Source organism: Mirounga leonina, unplaced genomic scaffold (genome assembly GCF_011800145.1).
Source record: "Mirounga leonina isolate KUSES-001 unplaced genomic scaffold, KU_Mleo_1.0 Mir_129, whole genome shotgun sequence".
NCBI lineage: Eukaryota > Metazoa > Chordata > Mammalia > Carnivora > Phocidae > Mirounga > Mirounga leonina.
In genome coordinates this window covers 41,073,496-41,099,154 of record NW_023270323.1, presented here as the reverse complement: position 1 = coordinate 41,099,154, position 25,659 = coordinate 41,073,496, and the positions used below count along the sequence as shown (strand labels likewise).

The 25,659-nt window shown below is 39.3% G+C and overlaps 1 protein-coding gene and 1 pseudogene across 3 annotated transcripts in view; one reads left to right on the top strand and one right to left on the bottom strand.

Moving 5' to 3' along the window:
* Positions 1–25,659, bottom strand: part of FRYL (FRY like transcription coactivator) — a 259,607-nt gene that overhangs the window by 222,595 nt on the left and 11,353 nt on the right. The gene's annotated exons all lie outside the window — the stretch shown is intronic.
* Positions 11,726–11,857, top strand: LOC118010994 (annotated as a pseudogene).

Sequence of the window (25,659 nt, the reverse complement as noted above, 5' to 3'; positions counted from 1 at the left end):
AAGGATTTAAAGATTTTTTTTGCCACCCACAACATCTTTCTCAAATGTATTATAAATTTCCTTACCATCTAAACATAATTAACTGTTCCTTAATGACACAAGAGCAATCATAAGAGTGCTTCCCTAGTACTTGAGGACATATACCTTATGGGACTTGGGGTAATAACCCTAGAACTGCCTTTATTTCAAAAGGTACACCCCAAAGTACCCTAAGAAATAAGCACTTTCTGTTGCTGGTGATAATGTCAATATCTACAAAATTAAGAATGTCTTTATCCTTTGACCCAACAATCCTATTTCTGGGACATTCTCCTACAGATATACTTGTACACTCACAAAATCAAGCATACAGCAGGACTGTTGTGGGATTATTTGTAAAAGTGAAATACAGGAAACAACCAGTTACACATGACCCAGCAATCCATTCCTGGTTATATACCAAGAGAAATAATAAGATATATACCTGCAAAAATATGTATATAAATGTTCATAGTAGGGTTATTTGTAATAACCAAAAGGCAGAAATACAAATGTCATCAACTGATGAATGAATAAAATGTGGTATATCCCATCCAATGGAATATTTCTGCCTCAAACAAGAATGAAGTACTTGATACACGCTACAAAATAGATGAATCTTAAAAACATTATGCTAAGTAAAAGAAACTAATCACAAAAGGCCACATAGGCCGCATATTACGTGATACTATTTATATGAAGTGCCTAGAATAGACAAATCTACATACAGAGAAAATAGACTAGTGGTTGACTAGGGCGGGTGGGGGGAGAGGAGGAATGACTGCTAATCGGTACAGTGTTTCTTTTGGGGATGCTGAAGATGTTCTAAAATCAACTGTGGTGATGGCTGCACAATTTTGTGAATATTGTACACTTCGGTGATTTGCATGGTATGTGAATTATATCTTAATGAAGCTGCTATATTAAAAAAATATATATGTAGTCTGTAGCTTCTTCACCACTAACCAGTATTCCCCATATTATTCCTTATCACCTTCCAACACTATATAATGGGAAAGGCACTGGATTCAAGATAAAACAGGACTCTTGCTAATCTTAAACCATAAATGAACCAGAACTTTCAAGTTTCAATTTCCTCTTGGGGGAGGCAGGGAATCCTCTGTGTTACACCGTCTTATTTTTTCCCTAACAATTGAGCTGCATGCTTACCAAGAGTAAACTATATCTGCCCCAAAATCTGTTTTTGCCAATTGTATCTGCAATAATTATGTAACTTAAATATTACATCAAAAATATGAATGCAAAGAAAATGCTGGGTCTCTGAAAATTAAGCTGTATGATTTGAAAAAGCCAAGTTCCTTAAAAAATATCCTAAAGAGAAGGCCTGAGTTATACAAATGATTGATGATGTATAAGCATTTTATACTTTTCAATTATAAAATATTTAAGGTATGTATCTTTCTAATGATTCCTCACTTTAAACAAATTTTCTGTGTAACCAACCCAACTACCGGTTGATTATACAACCAATATTGTATAAGAAAGTTTACTCTATACAAGTAGTTTGTATAAAAAACTGACAAAGTACACCACTATTCCTACCAATCTATCTCACGCTCTAAAGAGTGACGGTTGACCCTACTGAGTTCTGTCTTAGAGACGCTGAAACTTTTCTACTCTTTAAGCTCCCAGGCCCACCACAGTCTTGAACTCTACAGATAACTTGTCTCTTAAACTAAAAGAGGATGCCCAATGTAAACTCTTCAAATTCAATTCAAGGGTGCTGAAATCCCTCTTCCTATGCTCTTAGGTTCTCCAAATCCTCCCTTTTCAAAGTTACACTTACATCTGACCTATATATTCAGATGACCATTAAGCAAAAAAAAAAATTTCTCACTTACATTCATGCACCATAGACTCCTCTTGATTTCCTCCTAGCACGCATTTGTGCCTCTTCTTTCTCACCTATCAACTTATCCTCGATTTCCAATCACTTGCACTCTGACTCCAATACTAAATACTAAAATACTCTTCCTAATGACTTCAAAAGAATTCTAAGTGCCCATTCTAACTTGCATCTGACCTCCCCTCTCTCACTACTCCAATGCACCTCAGAGATTGCTGCCAAATGCACAACTCTGATCACAAAATTCTCTGGCTTGGTAATATACAGTGGTACTCCTAATTCCTACAGAATAAAGTCCAGAAATTTATTAGCCTCAAAGTCAAGATCCTAATGGCAGAAAGTCAACTGCTAGCACATCTCCCTAATATTCTCTAGACTACAGTCAGGCTGAACTCTGCTCCATGCAAACATATCCCGTTCCTACACCCACATTCTTTTTCCATCTAGAATGTCCACTCTTTGTTTCGATGCACTGAAATTCCTCTAAAATCATTTCTAAAGTAGAAAATCACTTATCCAACTCGAGCACTGGATTTCTCAACCGTCACACCTTCAAGGACTATTTTATAAAGATCATAAAGTGCTACAACTAGAATAAGTATTATTAAGTATAAACTAAGAGCCAGCATATATCACTCAACAAATGTGGTTACTGTTATTCACTCAACAGAATAAGTGCTCTATAAATATTTTTCAAATTGAAAATTTGAAAAAATTGTATTTTCCAGCCATACTACACTCTTTGCCCTAAAAACAATAGTTCAAGGTTTGATACCTCTGAAAGTTAAGATGATGAAAATTTCTGATAATCAATAGTTTTCAATGGATGGGAATCTTATACAGATTCATGGTGTAAGAACAGTAACCCACTACCTTAGTATTTAGTCAAGAGCAACTTGATTCATAATCATTTCACAGTATATGTCAAGTCATTATGCTGCACGCCTTAAACTTAGTGTTGTATGTCAATTATATCTCAATAAAAAGTGGGGGAGACAACTTGATTCAGTAATATCTACCAAAAATACGAAATGCAAGGCATACAAAAACAGTAGTTTCATCATTTGTTTTTTTTAAAAATTGTGGTGAAATACACCTAACATATAATTTACCATCTTAACCATTTTTAAGTGTGCAGTTCAGTAACATTAACGTACATCCACACTGTTACACAAACATCACCACCATTCATCCATCTCCAGAACTCTTTCCATCTTGCAAAATTGAAACTCTGTGACCATTAAACACTAACTCCCCATTCCCTCTCCCCAGCCCCTGGTTACAAGCATTCTACTTTCTCTGTCTAGGAGTCTACTCTGGGGACCTCACTGGAGTGGGATCACACAGGATTTGTCCTTTGTGACTGGCTTATTTCACTAAGCATGATATCCTCAAGGTTCATTCATCTTATCATTTACCTTTTCAACAAGAACTTCAAAACCACACAAAGGACATGTTTAAACACATTCTAGTTTAAACTCATGGTTTACACATTCTCTGTACCCTGGAGATTTAGAGGACTCAAACTACAAAAAGAAAGGGAAAAGGAAAACACATAGTGGATAATCTGGTATGATACCAGGCATTCTGCTAGGTGCATTTCACAGACAATTAAGTCCACACGACCCTGAGGAGGTAGGGTTATTATTATTCCCAATTGGTAAAAGAAAAAGAAGGCTCAGGAGACCATGCAGTATTAGGTAGGCCTCCTATGTTACTTTCCTATTTCCACTTTGTTTTTATCATAGAAGTTATTACTATCTGACATATATCCACATATATATTTATCTCCTTATGTGCAAATTATATGTAGACCAAATAAAGTTGGAAATCACCACACTAGCGCAAGGGTCACAGTTATATAACAAAGTTGTGTCTATTATACAACATAGTTTAAAATCCAAACATCTTACAATCTCTGGCTTTTCTGAGATGCTTTTCCACAGGTACATTTCTTAGATACTCAGAATTTGGGAGACCTTATTGCTGCTGAAGATATATTTAGAGATATTTCTGCCCAGCAGGGATGGGAGGTGGGAGGCAAGGGAGGGCCGGGGTAGAGGATAAAATTCCGACTGAGAAGTCCAAGGAGGCTTGTCCTCAATGACCCCAAATTTAGTATAACATCCCTATGTTCTATAAATTTGGTTGTTTCTATCAAACTTTACCTGAGGACTCTTCTACGAAGCATGAGTTTACAATAGAAGGGGAGATACAAGGTTATGATGTATGGTCTACTTCTACCTTAAATATAGTCTCACTATAATATTAGCTATAGTTAACAGTAATTTGATTTCCTTCTTCACTTCAGAATGAAAGTAAATATTCCTACCATCCTGTATTGCTATATTTTCTCCCTCAAATTAGCTAAAACTTTTATTTCAAGAAATTAAGAATTAAATACCTAACATTTAAGCTGCTTAAACTGTATTTTTTCATAATTTAAATTATAGCAAATAACTCCACAATTAGAAGAATTTAAAATGTTATGAAGCAAAATCTGTTTAAGGGCTCTCTAAATAAATTCCTACTTGTAACAAAGCCTACAATTCCCATTAACTTATTGTTTTCATAAAATAATTTCTTTTGCACACAGTATGAAAAATGTTACTCATAAAAGAAGTACTGTGTTCACAAAATAATTTTATCTTCATTGATGTAATACGAAGTCAGTGGTTTCCTTTTTGTGGTAAACAATGGGTCTTAGGAAACACATTCCCCGCTAAATGTCTTTTACATTTTTTTATACACAATTGGTTCAACTTCCTAATAATCACTATTTACCAGAAATGTGAAAGATAAAAATCTGTCAAGATACACAATAAGATTAAGCAAGCCAAAAGAGAAAAATAAAATTATAAAGTTTCCCTAAAGAGGGTGGGGTAGAGAAAACTCAACCTAACACCAACAATCTCCAAGCCATTTTTAAAACAGAATACTGGTTTCAAGCTGACAAAAATCCACATCTTTTTTCTCCCTTCCCAAAGGACCATGCCCATCAGCATACAAACATTCTGTAATGATCCCCACCTTAAGGGAAGGACAAAAAGAGCCCTCCGATGACATTGTGATTTATAATAAGAAATATATATTTGGTCTTTGTCCCATTTCTGGCACAGAACTCCCAAAACCCTTACAATTTCCTAAGTGATGACAGCCTTAAAGGTGTCTTTTGTTGTTAATGAGGTGACTTTTTGGACCACACCCAAGGATCAGAACTAGTTGCCAGGAGAACCAACCTATGATTAGAGGGTTGGAACTTTCAGTGTCACCCCAGCCCCTCACGTGGTGTCAGCGGGGAGGCTGGAGGTTGAATCAATCGCCAATGGCCAAAGACACAATCATCATGCCGGTGTAATGAAACCTCCATAAAAACACAAAAGGACGGGGTCTGGAGAGCTTCCGTGTTGCATACGTGCAGATGTGGGGAAAGTGGCACACTCAAGGGCATGAAAGCTCCTCACCCTTTCCCCATAGCTTGCCCTATGCATCTCTTCCATCTGGCTGTCGCCCAGTTTTATAATAAATTAGTAACCTAGTAAGTAAAATGTTTCTTCGAGTTCTGTGAGCCACTCCAGCAAATGAATTGAACCTGAGGAGGAACCTGCTGGAACCTCTAATCTATAGCCAATAGGTCCAGGAGCACAGGTTGACAAGCTGGATTGGTGTCTGAAGTGTGACTTTGGGGGTTGGGGGTAGAAGGGAGTGGAGATGGTCTTATAGGACTCAGCCCTTAAATTGTACGATCTGATGATCTCTCCAGGTAGTGTCAGAATTGAAATGAATTGTAGGACACCCAGCAGGGGTCTAAGAATTGCTTGGTGGTATGGGAAAGCCCCATATACACACATACTGGAATTGGTGACCAGATCATTTACCTCCCTTGACCACAAAACCCCTGTCAGTGACTACAGCATCTCTTTGCTCCCTTTTATAATAAAAGTCACCCACATAGTTGCCTCTATGCAGTATTTCACTTCCCTTCTTTGTCCTATTTTTTCTTCTATCCACTACACGGCTTTTTACCTTCCACTCCATAGGACTGCTTGTCAATGTCACTAATGACCTCCACCCCTCATGAAATCTAAAGGTTAATATCAGGCCTCATCTGAATTGACTCTACAGCAACATTTCTCTCCCTCCTTTTTGAAAGACCTTCACCTGGATTGCAAAATGCCACACTGCTGGTTTTCTTCTTCTTCCTTATGAGCTGCAATTCCTCTGCCTCTTTCCCACCTCAGAACATTGGAGAGCACAGGGTCAGTCCCTGCCCTCTTGTCCACTGACATTTACCTCTAAGTGACCTTACTTATCCAGTCTCAAGATCTTACATTCAAACTTGGGATTTGTCAGCATATAGATGGTATCTCTAGCCCCATTCTCTCTCCCGAGCATGAACCTCAAAAATTTAATCATCCATTTGGACACCAAATAAGACTTCAAACTCAGCTCTTAATACATCCCCCCAAATCTTTACCACCCCCAGCATTGTACCTCAGCAAATAATACCTCTAGAAGTTACCACTTCATCCTAACAAAAAGTAAAAAGATGAACTGAAAATGCAAAAACTTTAGATGCATAAAAAAAGTGAGGTCATAGGGCAAATCACTACTCCCAGAATTGAAGAAACAGACAAATACAGAGAATCATAAATTAATGGAATAGAAACTTCCATGGAGATCAGTGCCAGGGTAAGAAAACCTGAACTATTAAGATTTTTATTTTATTTTTTTTAAGTAATCTCTACATCCAACATGAAGCTCGAACTTAACAACCCTGACATCAAGAGTTGCATGCTCTACCGACTGAGCCAGCCAGGCACCCAAGAAGTCTGTTTAGGACTCTCTCTCCCTCTCCCTCTGCCCCTCCCCCTGCGCATGTGCTCGTGCTCTCTTTTTCTGAAATAAATCTTTAAAAAAAGAAAACTGAAAAGAAAAAAGACTGGAAAAAATACAGAATATCCTAGAAATGTAGGACACTACAAAATAGGTCACATATACATAAGAATACTAGAAGAACAGAAGAAATATTTGAAACAATAATGACGGAGAATTTTTCCAAATTAATGTCAGACACCAAACTACAGATCTAGAAAACTCAGAGACCACCAAGCAGGATAAACACCAAAAAAAAAAAAAAAAACTTCGACCAGGCACATCACACTCAAAATGCAGAAAAATCAAAAATAAAAAGTCCTGAAAGAAGCCAGAGGGGGAAGAAAACACCCTACCTATGGAGAAGCAAATATAAGAATTACATTTGACTTTCAGAAACCATGCAAGCAAGAAGAGAGTAAAGTAAAATATTTAATATACTGACAGAAAAAAAAAATCTAGAATTCTGTACCCTGCAAAATCATCATTTAGAAATGAAGGAGAAATAAAGACTTTCTCAAACAAAAACCAAGGTAATTTGTTGCCAATAGACCTCTTAATGTACATAAAGAAAGGAGGAGCATCAAAGAAGGAGTAAGGGAAGGTAAAATTAAAACTTTTTCTTACTCTTAATTGAGCTAACAACAGTTTGTTCAAAGTACTAGCAACAATGTATTCGATTATATATGCTTATATAAATGAAATGAATGAAAAAGGGAAGGGTGAGAGGAATTAGGATTATTTTATTATAAGGTAATTGCACTACCCATGAAATAGTATAGTCTTATTTGAAAGTGGATTTGGATTCCTTGTAAACGTATATTGCAAACTCTAGGGCAATGACTAAAAACAATTTTTTGAAGTACAATAAGCTAAGAGAGGAGAAAAACAATCATATAAAATGTTCAAATTAAAACCATAAAAGGCGGGGTGTCTGGGTGGCTCAGTCGTTAAGCGTCTGCCTTCGGCTCAGGTCATGATCCCCAGGTCCTGGGATCGAGCCCCGCATCGGGCTCCCTGCTCCGCGGGAAGCCTGCTTCTCCCTCTCCCACTCCCCCTACTTGTGTTCCCTCTCTCACTGTGTCTCTCTGCCAAATAAATAAATCTTAAAAAAAAAAAAAAAAACATAAAAGGCAGAAAAAGATTAGAATCCAAAAAAGAGAACAAAAAACAAGGCCACAATTAGGAAACAGTAACAAATATGATAGTTACTAATTCAACTACAGCAATAATCAGTTTGGACATTGTCTAAATGCACCAATTAAAAGAGAACTGTCACAGTAAATCAAAAAGCAAGGCAGACTGTCTACAAGAAACCCACTTTAAATGTAAAGACACGTATGGATTAAAAGTAACTGCATGGAGGGGCTCCTGGCTGACTCAGTCAGTAGAGCACTCAATTCTAGATCTCAGGGTCATGAGTTCAAGCCCCACACTGGGTGTGGAGTTTACTTTAAAAAAAAAAAAAAAAGGTAACTTCATGGTGAAAGATATACCCGCTAACACTAATCAAAATAAAAATGGAACAGCTATATTACTTTCATACAGAGCAGATTTAAAAGCAAGGAAAGTTATTAAGGATAAAGAGGACCATTACATAATGACAAAAGGGTCAATTCTCCAAGACCTAACAAGCCTCAGTGTGTATATGCCTAACAATAGAACATCAAAATACATGAGGCAAAAACTGTTAAAACTGCAAGGAGAAATAAATGAATCTATTATAGTTGAAGACATCAACACTGCTCTTTCAGAAATGAACAGATTCAGCAGGCAGAAAATCAATAAGGACATAGCTGAACTCTACAACACCATCAATCGGCTGGATATAACTGACATACCTAGACTACTTCATTCAGCAAGAGCAGAATACACATTCTTTCCAAGCTCATATGGAACATTCACCAAAACAGACCACATTCTGGCCCACAAAATACAACTTAGCGAACTTAAAAGAACAAAACCCTGCAATGCCTACTCTCAGTTCATGGTGGAATTCAACCAGAAATCAATGACAAAGATAACTGGAGGGGCACCTGGGTGGCTCAGTTGGTTAAGCTTCTGCCTTCAGCTCAGGTCATGATCCCGGGGTCCTGGGATGGAGCCCCATATAGGGCTCCAGGCTCAGCAGGGAGACTGCTTCTCCCTCCACCCCTCCCCCTGCTCATGCCCGCTCTCTCTCTCTCTCTCTCTCTCAAATACATAAGTCTGGAAAAAAAAAAGAAAGGCTAACTGGAAAATCACAAAATACTTGGGAGATTAAAGAATACACTTTTTTTTTTTTTTCAAGATTTTATTTATTTGTCAGACAGAGAGAGAGCACAAGCAGGGGGAGCGGCAGGCAGAGGGAGAAGCAGACTCCCCACTGAGCAGGGAGCCTGATGTGGGACTCGATCCCAGGACCTTGGGATCGTAACCTGAGCCAAGGGCAGATGTTTAACTGACTGAGCCACCCAGGCATCCCTAAAGAACATACTTCTAATAATACATGGTCAAAGAAGAAATCTCAAAAGAAATTTTAAAATATTTTGAACTAAATGAAAATGAAAATTCTTAAAATTTGTGGGATGTATCAAAAGCAGTGCTTAGATGGAAATTTATAGTAGTAAATATCTATATTAATCTAAAATCAGCAATCTAAGTTTCCACTTTAGAAAACTAGAAAAAGAGCAAATTAAATTCAAAGTAATCAGAAGGAAAGAAATAAGAATTAGAGCAGAAAACAGTGAAACTGAAAACATGAAATCAATAGCGAAAAATCAATGAAACCAAAAGCTGGCTAAGAAAAACAGGAAAGAGGACACAAATTACTCATATCAAAAATGAAAGCGGGGACGGGCCCACACCAGGCTCCTTGTTCAGTGGACAGCCTGCTTCTCCCTCTCCCTCTGTCACTCCCCCTGCTTGTGCTCTCTCAGTCTCTCTGTCAAATAAATAAAATTTTTAAAAAAATGAAAGAGGGGACATCACTACAGATTCCATGAACATTAAAAAAATAAATACTATGAACAAGTATATGCCCACAAATTTAATAACCTAGATGAAATGGACTAATTCTTTGAAAATATAATCTGAATGGCCCTATACTTATTTTTCAAAATTCAATCAGTAATTAATTGAAATATTATTCTGAAACTGAAAACACTAGGCCCAGATGTGTTCACCGGTGAATTCTCCCAAACAGTTATGGAAGAACTATAATAATTCTCTACAATAACTTTCAGAGATTAGAAGCAGAGGGAATACTTCCTAACTCATTCTATGAGGCCAGCAGTATCAAAAGACATTTGAAAATCAATTAATGTAATCTATCACATTAACAGGCTAAAAAAGAAAAATCACATGACCGTATCAATGGATACAGGAAAGCATCTGACAAAATCCAACACCCATTCATGATAAAAACGCTCATTAAATTGGAATAGAGGGCAACTGCTTCAACTTGATAAAGATTATCTACAAAAAAACTACAGCTAATATCATACTTAATGGTAAAAAACTGTAAGTTTCTCCAGTAAGATCAGGACCAAGGCAAGATGTCCATTCTCACCACTCCTTTTCAACATTGTACTGGAAGTCCTAGCTATGCAATAAGAAAATAAATTATAGGGGCGCCTGGGTGCCTCAGTCGTTAGGCGTCTGCCTTCAGCTCAGGACATGATCTCAGGGTCCTGGGATCGAGCCCCGCATCGGGCTCCCTGCTCAGCGGGAAGCCTGCTTCTCCCTCTCCCACTCCCCCTGCTTGTGTTTCCTCTCTCACTGTGTCTCTCTGTCAAATAAACAAATAAAATCTTTAAAAAAAAAAAAAAGAAAAAAAAGAAATTATATACAGATTAGAAAGAAAAAAATAAAACTGTCTTTGTTTGCAAATATGTTGATCACCAAATAGAAAACCCAAAAGAATACACATACACACACACACACACACACACACACACACCCTGAACTAATAAGCAATTATAGCAAGGTTGCAGGATACAAGGTTAATATATAAAAGCCAATTGTGTTCCTATATACCAGCAGTGGACAAACAATTTGAAATTAAAAATAATACTAATTATATTAGTATCACCCAAAAATGAGATAATTAGGTATAATTTTAACATAACGTGTATACGATCTATACCAGGAAAACTATAAAATTCTGGTGAACAAAATCACAGAACTAAATAAATGGAGAGATATTCCATGTTGATGGACAGGAAGACTCAATATTGTCAAGATGTCAGTTCTTCCCAATTTAATCTATAGATTCAATGTAATCCCAATCAAAATCCCAGTATGTTATTTTGTAGATATCAACAAACTGACTGTAAAGTTTATACAGAGAGGCAAAAGACTCAGAATAGCCAACATAATATTGAAGGAAAAGAACAAAGTCAGAAGACTGACAATATCCGACTTCAGGACTTAACATAAACCTAGGATAATCAAGACAGTATAATGTTGGGGAAGATCAATGGAGCAGAATAGAGAATCTCAAAACAGACCCACATAAACACAGAAAAAACTGATCTTTGACAAAGGAACAAAAGCAATACAATGGAGCAAAGATGGTCTTTTCCACAAATGGGCTGAAACAACTGGACATCCACATGAAAAAAAAAAAGAACAAGAATCTAGATACAGACCTTTAACCCTTCACAAAAATTAATTCAAAATGGATCAAGGACCTGAATGTGAAATGCAAAACTATAAAACTAGGAAATAACAAAAGAGAAAACCTAGATGACCTGGGGTATGGCAACGACTTTTTAAATACCAAAGGCACAATCCATGAAAGAAATAATTGATAACTTAATTAAAATGAAAAACCTACTGTGCAAAAGACAATGTCAAGAGAAGGAGAAGACAAGCCACAGCCTGGGGAAAAAAAATTTACAACACACACACATATGCGCGTGTGTGCATGCGCGCGCACACACACACCCCCCTAAAAAGGACTGTTATCTAAAATTCACAAAGAGCTTTGTGCAGTGGCAGTATCATAGCCAATGAGGTTTATCCGAGGCACGATTATTGCTAATCGAAACTAAAATACACAAATCTTTAACCGGAATAGGAAAACAATCTGATATAAATATGGGCCAAAGGGACACCAGGTTGGCTCAGTCCGTTAAGCGTCAGACTCTTAGTTTGGGCTCAGGTCATGATCTCAGGGTCAAGAGATCAAGCCCCACACGGAGATTCTCTCTCCCTTCCCCTCCCCACCCCCTCTGCATGCACATGCACACACGCATGTACTCTTTCTCACTCAAATAAATAAATGGGCCAAAGACCTTAACAAACACCTAACCAAAAATATGCATACTGCAAATAAGCATATGAAAAGACGCTCCAAATCGTATGTCAACAGGGAAATGCAAATTAAAATGAGATGTTGCCAGACTTCTATTAGAATGGCCAAAATCTGGAACAGTTGACAACAAATGCTGGAAGGGATGTGAAGTGACAAGGACTCTCACTCATTGCAGGTGGAAATGCAAAATGGAACCACTGCTTTGGAAGACAGTTTGGAGGTTTCTTAGAAAACTAAATAGACTCTAACCATATGACCCAGCAATTGTGCTCCTTAGTGCTTACAGGACTTGAAAACATGTCCACACAAAAACCTGCAAACATACGTGTTAGGCAGCTTTATTCACGACTGCCAAACCTTGGAAGCCACCAAGATGTTCTTGAGTAGATGAATGGATAAACTGTGGTCCATCCAGACAATGGAATATCATTCAGCACTAAAAAGAAATAAGCTATCAAGCCAGGAAATAGGAGCCTTAAATATATAATGCTAAGTGAGAGAAGCCAATCTGAAAAAGCTACACACCGTATGATTTCAACTGCATGACATTCTGGAAAAGGCAAAACTATGGAGGCAATAAAAAGATCACTGGTTGCCAGGGGTTTAAGGAAGAGGAATGAACAGGCAGAGCACAAAGGATTATAGGGCAATGAAAATATTCTGCATGACACAAGGATGGATACATATCATTAAACATTTATCCAAACCCATAGAATACACAACACCAAAAGTGAACCCTACTGTAAACTGGGGACTGTGGTAATTATGATGGGACAATGTGGGCTCATCAATTATAACACATGTACCACTCTCATGGGGGATGTTGATAATGAGGGAGAGGACACATGAATAGGAGCAGTGGGAACATGTACTTTCAATTTTGCTGTGAATCTAAAACTGCTCTTAAAAAGTCTTTATAGAGAATAAGGTCTATAAAAAAATTTTTTTTTTTTTATTTTTAATGGGGGGAAAAAAAAACCTCTTGTCTTATCTGATCTGGCTCTGATTCCAAATGTCCCCACACATCTTACAAAACAGGTTTTCAGCTTTGGTTGCCATTAAAACAAAAAAGTAAAATTGTTTGGAAATTTTTTAAAATAACATATGTATAGCTATATCAAAGACAATGCCAGAATTTCAACTTATCATAAACTGGTCTTTCCATTAAAATTAACTTCTGAAAATAAAGTTTGTAAAAAATTTGATTTTTTTTTCCTGGATGTAGCAATAATTTAACACAAAAACAAGATCAAAATCTTTGTAAAGATGGGTTTTCTGTGGCCTGTGATAAATCAATTTACAGTACAATAAGTTGCACGAAAAATATATGTGTTTATAAGCATTTTCTAGTGAGAGGTCCAGAGTTATTAGATTCTCAAAGGGGGTTCTACTACCATTATTTACGAAATCTTCCTTGACTTCCATCCTGGGTATGTAGCTCCTTTCCACAGACAAAATAAAGAAAATAAATTCCTGTCACCCAAGTATCTAGAAAAGTACTAGGGAACATCGTAAGAGTTCAATTAAATCACCCCAAGCTTTTTTTTTTTTTAAAGATACATTCCCGTATGGTTGACAAGATCCTGGAAAATAATTGGGCTATATGTGTCAAGTCTACTAAAACGTTCATAAACCTCTAACCCAAAGGGGAAATTTACCAAATAATCCAAAAGCACGTTAAAAATTCTGTATGCAAGGGGGCACCTGGGTGGCTGAGTCGACAAGCGTCTGCCTTCCGCTCAGGTCATGATCCCAGAGTTCTGGGATCGAGCCCCGCATCAGGTTCCCTGCTTAGCGGGAAGCCTGCTTCTCCCTCTCCCATTCCCCCTGCTTGTGTTCCCTCTCTCGCTATCTCTCTCTGTCAAATAAATAAATAAAATCTTTAAAAAAAAAAAAAAAAATCTGTATGCACAGAGGTGCCTGGGTGGCTCAGTCGGTTAAGTGTCTGCCTTCAGCTCAGGTCATGACCCCAGGGTCCTGGGATCGAGTCCCACATCGGGCTCCCTGCTCAGTGGGGAAGCTGCTTCTCCCTCTCCCTCTGCTGCTCCCCCTGCTTGTGCGCTCGCACTCTGACAAATAAAACCGTTAAATATATATGAAAAATAAAATTACTAATCATCAACTGTGTTAGGCACTGTCCTAGGCAGCTGAGATAGGTCAATGAAGAATATGTCAACGAAGAATGCTGCCCTCCTGTAGCTTACATGCTAACAGTGGGAGACGATAAACAATACGTATCATTATGGAGTATGAAAAGGTGAAAGAAGCTATAAAAAAGAAAAAAAGAATCATGGACTGTCAAGCGCTCGGCGTGGTAGGAGTTGCAATTTTTAAATGGAATACAGCGTGTTGGAAAGGTGACATGTGAACAAAGAACGGAAGAGTGAGCCAGGTGGATAGCAGGAATGAGCGTGTTCCAGCCACAGGAAAAAGCCACACAAAAGCCCTGAGGCAGAAACCTGCCTGGCACATCAGAGCGAGAACAAAGGTGATGACAGCCGATGAGCAAGGGCAAGAGTAGTAAGGGAAAAAAGGATCAGAAAGGTAATAAGGGACTAACTCAAGGACGGCCTATAGACAAATGTGCTTTAAGTGAGCCGGGGAGTCACCACAGTCTGCAGAAGAGGGACGTGATTGTCCTACGTTTTAAAGGAGCGCTCTGGCCACTGTGCCGAGAAGGAGCAGACGGCGAGCAGCCCAGCAGTGGGGGACCTTTCGGTGGCAGGCTCTTTGTGACTGAAGTGTTAGAAAAACCCTTGTCTTTCAGCAGGAGAAATTGCTCTTGGATTCAGTTAACTTTCTAGCTCTGTTCCCCAGGAAACCATGAATGTCAGAAACCACAGAATGTCAGCTGTGTTACTAGGCAACATGGCTTATGGTAAAAATGACCCATTGGTACATTGCTTGGGACTGAGCGGGACTATAAATACCTGGAGAGTGGCTGTAACTCTGGGCTGCTCTTAGTGTGGGGACTCCCGCAATCGGGCGCATACCTTGTAGGAATCCTAGAAGCTATGCTCATGGGTGCATACCATATAAGATAATGGCTTTTGTGGAAGAACACGGTGCTCCTCAGTCACGTTAGCTACATACCCATTCATGTGGGCCTCATTAGTCACACCTAAGCTTCACCTGGAAGCAGAAGCACAGAGAATAGCTCTGGCTGTTCCTTTTTTTTTTCCTTTTTATATATATACTTTTTATTTTAAAATAAGTTCCAGGCCCCACGTAGAAATTAAACTCACAGCCCCAGGATCAAGAGTCACGTGCTCTACCAACTGAGCCAGCCAGGTGCCCCGGGCTGTTCTCTCTCTGCACTGCTACAAGGACACCCCCCAAAAGAACATTTGTCCTCTGCTGGTAAGCTGTTTTTCCTGTCCCTCCTCTCCTGTACCCTAAGTGAATGTGATGTCAAATATGGATTGCCATAGGCCACAGGTCTGGCTGAGCCCCAGTGAAATTCCCTGGGAGGCACTGCTCTGTTGCAGTAACCCAGGCAAGAAACGGTAGTAGCACGGACCAGGATGGCAGTGCGTAAATAGGAAAAAGCAGTAAAATTGTAAATATAATTTGCAGGAGGAGCTGGTAGGATCTTCCAATAAATAAAATGTGGGATGTGAAAGGGTAAAGTTAGGGATAACGCCAACATTTTTGGCCTTAGCAACTGCAAAGATGGAGGGGGAAAATGGGGTGAGGGAAGGACTGGAGATCAGTTCAGTTTTAGACAATTTTGAGGTGAGAGTCATTCCCAACTCACTCTCTTCAACCCAAGATGGCAGTAGCAGCTCCAAGTATCATGAGCCCATATAACATCATCCAAAAGAAGGGCTATACCTTCATATGTTGAAGCCAGACTCCCCACAGACTTCCCTCACGTGCCACTATCTCGAAACCAGTCATGAGCAAGGAGAATGGAACACAGCTGGCTTTAGGCTGAGCCACATTCACAAACTGCCCCCTTTGGAATGGGGGTGGTGGGGCGGGGGGGGGGGGGGGAAGACCATGAAACACATGAGCACTAAATACCCAAACAAAACTGGGTTTCCATTAGCAAGTAAAGAGACTAGGAAGTACAGTGTCTGTCAAAGGTATCGGATGAACCATCCACATCAGTGGTGAAATTGCTCAGAAGGGAAGATTAGTAATAAAGGACACTTACAAAATAAGACAAGGGAGCGAGGTGACAAATGAGAGGAAGTGACCTACCTTCTGGTCCGTGAAAAAACATTTAGGCAAATCTTGTGAAATTACACAACCACCAAAAGATTCTAAAGGATTTGAGGAAAATGGACTAAAATGAAGAATCTGACTGAACTCAGAAACTCTGAGCTGCAGAAGACAGAGCACTGCCTCAGAAATTTCTAATGCAAGATAATTTTAACCTAGATTTTTATATCCAAATGATCCATCAAGAAAGCTGAATAAAGACACTTTCAGACATGTAAGGACATCACTTGAGGGTATTCTCTAGCAACAAGGATGAAAACCATTAAAGTAGATGTGAGAACACAAGAAACAGTGGAAATGATCCAAGAGTGAAATGAAAAAGGCGTCCCAGGATGGCAGCTGTGCAGGACTAGACAGTAATTCATCCTATTAAAACATAAAATTAGTGAACTCCATGAAAGGAAGAAAGGAGTGGATTCCATTCAAAAGACAGAATAACTAAGAAGCTGGTTTAATGACAGGAATGCATGTGTTTCTCTTCTCAATAGAAAAAAAAAAAAATTATGCAACAGAAAATTCCCACAGAGTGCTGCTAATTGTCTACCCAGTTTTCCTCCCTTCCTCCTTGCTAAAGAAACCTAAATTTTTTCTTTCTCTGAGTTATCAGATGAGAAACACATGATTAGAAAAGGTAGTCTCTCCCCCAGACCCATGGGATGAAGTCATTACAGGTCTAAACTAAGCCTGGAAATCCCATTCTCCCTTGCCAGCAATTGGCCTGAGGAATCTCTCCTGTCCCACTGTGGAGAAGTGATTCATTTCAGGCCAATGAGACATACAGGAAAATCACCTGGGGAGCTTCTTGAAAGATTTTTCCAAGATGAAAAGAGATCTGATGGGGAGGAAATTTGCTATAAAGGGTGTTACTGGGCAATTGGTGAATTTGAACACAGACTGTATATTAGATAATAGTACTGTATCATGGTAGACATGGAAATGTACCACCCACATCCAAAGACTCACCACCAGGTGTGAAGAGTATGATTAAGCTATTAGCTTCATCAGAGTTGGCTTCAGCTCTCAAGAGGAGGTCATGATAATCTCTGAACAGCTCAAGCTCATGACTGAGAAAGGCAAGGTACAGGCCAAGAAATTTCAAGCCAACACAGAACTCTTCTAATGGACAATCCTGACTCCAGATCTGCGTCTTCCTTCATCACAATCTGACAGCTCCACTTGCCCACTCCTGCTTCCTTCTTTTAGGAATCTTACTCCTGGCCTCAGCATTTGCTTCCCAGTGAACGCAAATGTTAAATTTCCTGAATTTAATCCTTGTTCCATGATCACATGAGAAAGTCCTTTTCATAGATGACACGGAGTAAAGCATTTAAGAATAAAGAGTCATGATCTCTGCAGTTTTCTCTTAAAAGATTCCCCCCAAAAACAACTATAGATATACAAAGATAAAGGAAAAAGCAAATACAGCAAAATGTTTATAACTGATGAATCGAGGTAAAAGTTAGACAAGAGTTCACATTCTCACAATTTTGTAAATTTTTAAACTTTTCAAAACTAGGGGTTTTTCTTTTAAAGGGGGGAAAGAGCTCGATGAATCAGTGCCCATCCTATCCCCTTCTTCCCACCTTTTAATAAGTGAGAAAAAGATGCTGGGAGCAACAGTAACCACCCACAATAAAAGAAAGGTCAAGATAATCAGCTAAGTCCCCTGTGGTTAGATAGTCTGCAAAATGCTGCCAAAAGAACCAAAGTGATACATCAGGAAAAACAACAACAAAAAAAACTATTCAAGAAAGTCATGGTTCTGGGGCACCTGGGTGGCTCAGTTGGTAGAGCATACAACTCCTGATCTCAGGATCATGAGTTTGAGCCCTGCATTGGGCATAGAGATTACTTAAGAAAAATTTAAAATAATTAAAAAAAAAAAAAAGTCATGGTTCAAGGGTGGGAAAATGTGACATGATTTTGAGCAGCTGATGGATTACAGGAAGAGAATCTATTTGTCTTTGATGCTAGGAAGAGCAGCCTTCCATGGGCATGGAGTCATGATAGTGGCGTATAGAGAAGGAAAGGTCACCATAACTTCTCTGCTCTGCAATGAATATTTGCACAATAATTAAAAGACATCAGACCAACATAAAAACAAAGCACCAAAGACTTCATTAAGGTTACAGAACAGAATGTAAATGTTCTTGAACTTGTCAGTTTAAAAGGCACAGCTGACAGAAGTTGGAAGCTAGAGTGCAAGAAGGCAAAAGCAAAAAGGAGAAGCAGTGGAAAAAGAATGATTTTAATTTTGAATACCTTAAGACTAGAAATCTCTAAACATATTCCACTTGACTCACTTTTTAACCGGTTTCATTGAGATATAATTCACATACCATAAAATATACCAGTTTATTCATTTTTAGTTAGGTTGTCTTTTTATTACTGAGTTGTTAGAGTTCTTTATAGACCTTAGATACAAGTCCCTTATTTGATAGAAATTGCAAATATTTTTCTCCAATTTGGTGGGTTGTCTTTTTCACTTTCTTAATGGTATCCTTTGAGGCACAGAAGTTTTTAATTTTGATAAAGTCCAATTTATCTATTTTATTCTCTGTTGCTTGTGCTTTCAGTGCCCTAAGAAGGCTTTGCCTAGCTAAGGTCATTAAGATTTATTCATATTTTCTTCTAAGAATTTTATCATTTCTGCTGTACATTTAGGTCTATGATCCATTTTTAGTTAATTTGTGTGTATGATGGGAGAAGGAAGCAGTTCAAATTCCTTCTTTTGCATGTAAATCTCAAATCTCCGGGTGGCTCAGCACAATGTGCTGAAAAGACTATTCTTTCCCTATTGAATTTTCTTGGCACATTTGTTAAAAAAAAAAAAAAATCTATTGATCATGGAGTTTATTTCTGGATTCTCAATACTATCCAGTTAATTTCTACATACTGACACTCTAGTGTGAAATCAAGATAGTATAAGTAACCATTTTAAAATGAACAGCTCAATACCACATAGGACATTCACAAGGTTTTCCAACTAACACATCTAGTTCTGAAACATTTTGCCATCCCAAGAAGAAACCCATATCCATCAACCCATATCCATCTACCCATTCCCCATGGCCCTGGCAACCACTAATCTGTTTTACATCTGTGCGGATTTAACTGTCTGGGATACTTCATATCAGTGAAATCATAATATATGATCTTCTATTTCCAGCTTTCACTTAGCATAATGTTTTTGAGGTTCATGCACTCTGTAGCATTTATCAGTACTTCATTGTTAGAGCTGAATAATATTCCATTGTATGGACATGCCACGTTTTGGTTATCCATGCATTAGTTGATGTACATTTGGGTTGTTTCTACCTTTTAGTGAATTTGAACTGCTATCTAAGTACAGAGCTACTATAAATATTCATGTACAACTGTTTGAATACCTGTTTTCAACTCTTATGGGTACATACGTAGGAGTGGAATATCTGGTTCATATCCTAATTCTAGATTTAACTGTCTGAATAACAACCAAACTGTTTCCCACAGCAACTGTACCCTTCTACATTTCTACCAGCAATGTACCAGGGTAACAATTTCTCCAGATCCTCACCAACATGGGTGATTTTGTTTTCTGATTCATTTTCAAAGGTGACATCCAGAACTCAACACAGTACCCCAGGTGTTGTCTGGACAGTACAGAATAGAGTAAGACTAACACCTTTCCTCTTCGGAACCTCCTCCTCCTGCTAGCAAACTATGAGTCTACGCAGCCTTCCTCATAGTCACATTACATTTTATATCCATATTGAATTTATTACAGTAATTAAAATACCTAAGTTGCCTGTATTCCGCCACATCTCGCTCACCCCTATAACTATGCAGCTGTCTCCTCAACCCATAGACAGGACTTCGTATCAAGCTCCATTAAGTTATGTTAGCCTTGGCCCACCATTTCAGTCAGAAATATGTTCAAAAGTTAACCCTAAAAAATTCATTTCATCCAAAAACTTGAAAAGCATAGTATCGGTGTTTTTTTAAAGATTTATTTGAGAGAGGGCGCCTGGGTGGCTCAGTCGTTAAGCGTCTGCCTTCGGCTCAGGTCATGATCCCAGGGTCCTGGGATCGAGTCCCACATGGGGCTCCCTGCTCGGCAAGAAGCCTGCTTCTCCCTCTCCCACTCCCCCTGCTTGTGTTCCTGCTCTATCTTTCTTTCTGTCAAAAAAAAAAAAAAAAAGATTTATTTGAGAGAGAGACACCGAGACACCGAGAGAGCGAGCGAGCGCGCGCGCGTGCACGAGCAGGGGGAGGGGCAGAGGGAGAAGCAGACTCCGTGCTGAGCAGGGAGCACAATGCAGCATGATCCAGGACCCCGGAATCATGACCTGAGCCAAAGGCAGATGCTTAACCAACTGAGCCAACCTGGTGCCCCAGTATCAATGTTTTTATTCACACTACAAAAACATGGACAGTAACCTTCAGCAACAGAAATTTTTCTCCAGTTGTCATCAATTCACTATTCACTAATGTTTAGAGTTGCTACTCAAGCAATCACATTTCCACCTAATTTTATGGTCATCCAGCCCACATTCTCTCACTTGTCAATTTCTCTCTAGAAATGGTACAGAATGTCTGGCAGAAATTCATTTATACTGTTATCCTCTGCATTCTCCAGACCCACAGTCTAATAATCCTACCTAAAAAGTAAGGTTAGTCTAACATATTGTCTCTAGTGAGCCCATGTAATACTTTCCTTTAAAAATGTAATCACAATGTTTTTAGTGCATAAAACACAATGAACTCAGATTAAGTCATACTATGTTCCAGATCATATTTTGAGATTTATATAACATCAAATATAATACAATGAAAAAAGCAGTATGTATCACTTAAGGCAATGGAGGAAATAAAGAGCTCATGTGTTCTACCTGAGATTATCAAGACAAATGTGTTGTCAATTTACTGTAATTTAGGGTTATACATCTTTAAAATTCAACAGGAGTCTCTCCTCAACCATAAAAATTCAATAGGAAAAAAACATTTTCTACATATGTTCACAAAAAATGAATGAGCAAATTTTAGGAAGTTTTGTTTCTAATAATATAAACCAATTTCCCCAATTCCTTTAAGAGCACGTTCCTCATTCAAGAATCTCTTCTATACCTTCTGGGGCGCCTGGATGGCTCAGCCAGTTCAGCATCTGCCTTCAGCTCAGGTCATGATTCCAGGGTCCTGGGATAGTCCCACATTGGGCTCCCTGCTCAGCGGGGAGTCTGCATCTCCCTCTTCCACTCCCCGTTTGTGCTCTCTCTGTCAAGTGGATGAATAAAAGCTTATAAAGCCTTCAGAGGCTGTTGCAGTCTAAAAGAGCCTCTCCCTACTTTGCCCTCTAAAGATACCTACTACTGTCCTTACCAGGCACCGATGCTTGGTATTTACTGCTTGTGAACTGTTTGCTAATTTACTTATTGTCTGCAACAGAATCCCACGGAGAACTGACGCTTTCTCGTTCTTTTCTAACCTCATCACAACCAACATAGTATAATGCTTATGAAAAGGTAAGCACTCAAATTCTTATGATTTTATATCGCATATAATAGTTATAAACCTATACAGAATTAAAATTAAACAGGAAATCATCTCATAAAAATTGAGGCACTTTAAGGTCTTGTGGTTCTTGGGGGCGATTGCAGTGCGGTAACTAAAAAGGAAAGCTGCGTCAAGCAGGGGCTTCTCCAAGATGAAATAGCTGTGTATCTCAAGGTAGCGAGTAAAGAGACAGGAGAAAATGTAGAGGAGGGGACAGAAAATGTGGAAGGAATGAGATTCTGGGGCTCAAGTGAAAAGAAGATAAAGGACACTTTTCTTTCTGAAAAGGAAAAACTAGGTACAGGGATATGTTGAAACGGACAAGGGTTAAATTCAACAGGTGGGTTTTTCTTAAGATTTTGTTTCTTTATTTGACAGAGAGATAGAGAGCACAAGTAGGCAGAGGGAGAAGGAGAAGCAGGCTCTCCGCTGAGCAGGGAGCCCGAATAAGGGGCTCGATCCCAGGACTCTGGGATCACAACCTGGGCCAAATGCAGCCGCTTAACCAACGGAGCCACCCAGGCACTCCAACAGCAGGTTGTTTTAAGAGAGAAAGAGAATGTTTATTTAGCTCCTAATATTTATTAAGAAAGCACTATATCAGTTTCCTGCAGTCCAATCAATTGCTGCAGTGACAAATTATCACAAACCTAGTGGCTTAAAATAATATAAATTCATTATCTTACAGTTCCGGAAGTCAGAAGTCCAAAATAGCCCAGGTCTCGCTGGGCTAAAACCAAAGTGTTGGCAGAGCTGGGTTCCTTTCTGGAAGCTCTGAGGAGATTCCATTTCCTTGCCTTTACCGTTTTATGGAGGCTGCCCACCTTCCTTGGTTCCGGCACCTTTCTATCTTCAGAGCCACCAACAGACATTGGGCTCCTTCTCATGAAGCCATCTCTCTGGTCCTGACTCTGCTGTCTCCTGCTTCTTTTAAAGATTATATGAGGCTCGGGGCACCTGAGTGGCTCAGCCGTTAAGCGTCTGCCTTCGGCTCAGGTCATGATCGCGGGGTCCTGGGATCAAGCCCCGCATCGGGCTCCCTGCTCAGCAGGAAGCCTGCTTCTCCCTCTCCTACTCCCCCTGCTTGTGTTCCCTCTCTCGCTGTGTCTCTCTCTGTCAAATAAATAAATAAAATCTTAAAAAAAAAAAAATTATATGAGGCTCACCCTAATGTAATAACCCAGGATACTCTAGTTTAAAATCAGCTGCTGAGCAATCTTAGTTCCACCTGCAACCCGAATGCTCTTCAGCTGGGTAATATAACTCTCACAGGTTCCAGGGATGAAGCTGTGGAGGGATGCCATTATTCCGCCTGCCACAGGCACTATGCTATGTGCCTCATTTATATCTCTTAATCCCCACAACAACGCTATGGGGGAAATCATGTTTTACTCATTTTATACTTGAGGAATCTGAGACTACCCATAACACTTTGAGAGACTTTAAATAACAGCGCAAACAGTCAGGCTTATGAGATACTACTATAATGTTTCTGGAGCTGCACCAGTGGAACCAGGATGCAGATAACACAGCCTGCACCGGCCTGTTTCTAAAGCCCTCACTACCCTCTCTACTTGCGTGCGTGTGTGTGTGCGTGCGTGTGCGTGTGTGTGTGTGTTTGTGTGTGTTTTGGGGTGAAGGGAAAAAGGCTTTTCTTGCCCCCTACTTCAACCAAAACCATCTCTCCTTTCATCACTAGAAATCTCTGTGCATGATTTTGTTTAAAAAGTGTTTAAATCTCTGCACACCATGCTACATATGTTCCATTTAGGCTTTGGTATATGAGAAGAGGTCATATGACAGTATGTTAAGAAACAAGGCTAAAATTATGTGATTTGTAGATTCCTTCCTAAATTGTATAATTTTAGGCTCCAGATTTGAAGATATAAATTATTTTTATAACTATTTCAAGCATTCAGATAAATTCCCCAAAGCATAATATAGTGGGCTAGAGATTATCAGCATTTTAAGATGTCTTGACACATATAACCCATTACTTTTCAGGATCTCATCAACCATATAGGAATGGATACTTTTTGGAAAAAATGATGACTGGGGCAATATAACTGACTTCCAGGTATCCTGCCTCATTTAATAATGAACTCTTACAGTATTCCTTCACTCTCCCCTAAACACTTGGGTAACAATAATTTTCTTTTTATGTCCTCAAAAAAGGCTACAGACCAGGGTGGAGATCAGGGAAAGAGTCTGTGATTGATGGCAAAAGCCTTGGTGTTAAATTGTTGGCAAATGTCTTGATTGAACTTTTACCTCTAGAGCAGCCATTTTTAATCTTCTCAGGATCGTGGCCTCTGCTTTGTAATCTGATAAACCTATGGACCTCTCACTAGAAAAATGCACATGAACACATCCCCAAAATTTTTCATACAACTTATTTTACTGCATTTTAAATCTGCTGCCATCACAGACCATATAAAACTAGTCTTTGCAAGGATATCTGTATGTCTCACTTTTGGTTTTGTGCCAAAATCTGCTACACCCAGGAATAAAAATCTAAAGTATGCAATAAAACAAAGCAAACTGTAATTATTTTTGACAAATAGATACCAAACTAATGATGACGGCTGGATGTAGAGCCTCTGGCACCAAAGCACAGGTCTAAGAAAAAAACCACCTCTTGTACATTGTTCTCCAAGGACAGCTGGGAAAATATGGGCGTCAGAGAGAAGGCTCAGGTCCCAACAGGAAGGAAAAATAATATTGACTGAATTTAATGAGTGCTTCCCAAAACAGTAACATTTTATACTTGTATACACTTATAAAAAGGAAAGATATGAGATTTTTGTTTGTTTTTTTAAGTAAGCTCTATGCCCAGTGTAGGGCTTGAACTCACCACCCTGAGATCAAGAGTCTCATGTTCTGGGCGCCTGGGTGGCTCAGTTGGTTAAGCGACTGCCTTCGGCTCAGGTCATGATCCTGGAGTCCCGGGATCGAGTCCCGCATCGGGCTCCCTGCTCAGCAGGGAGTCTGCTTCTCCCTCTGCCCCTCCCCCCTCTCATGTGCTCTCTCTCATTCTCTCTGTCTCAAATAAATAAATAAAATCTTAAAAAAAAAAAAAAAAGAGTCTCATGTTCTACTGATTGAGCCAGCCAGGTGTCCTTAGGATAAGATACAGTTTTAGAAATTGGGAAATATTAAGATAAATTGAAATATTTGAGAAAAAAAATCATACCAGACCAACTCTGTTCCTACTACTTGGATATCCAGAATGTATCAAGTTCAAAGTGGAGTACGTGTACCCCCAGAGGCAGGGGATCATGCCACTGGTGTGAAGAGAAAATACCGTAAGACTGAACATATGCGTTATCTTAAATCTGAAACTGAGCTTTACTCATATTCACTACATGAAACCGACACCACCACCCTCTCTGGTCCTGCGTCAGGCGGTGTCAGCCCCGCAGCAGTTACCTGAAGAATGCTAGTCACACAGATTGGCTCACTTGACCTCCAGTCTACCTAGAGGCAACTGGAAAAGCACCTTTCTAGCAGTTTGGGGGGCAAGCAGAGTCGTGGAAATACAAGACTGCCCCACAGCATCATTCCAGTGTCCATTCTTCCTGGACGACGAGCCTTCTTACTCTGTCTTCCCAGGCCTGAGTTGCAGTCTCGGTGTGTCTGGCAGTTTCCAGAGCATCTGTAGGCTGCTGAGGTGGCCCAAGCTCTGAGCTCCCCTTATGGGTTAGTCCGTACCACAAACCCTAAGGCAACTGTCAGGCCCTTCCAACACCTCTGTAAGCACCTCATATCCTGATTAAATCTCTTCTTTTGTTTGTGGCACTGAATACACACACACAGTATTCCAGTAGGTCAAAGTCTCCTA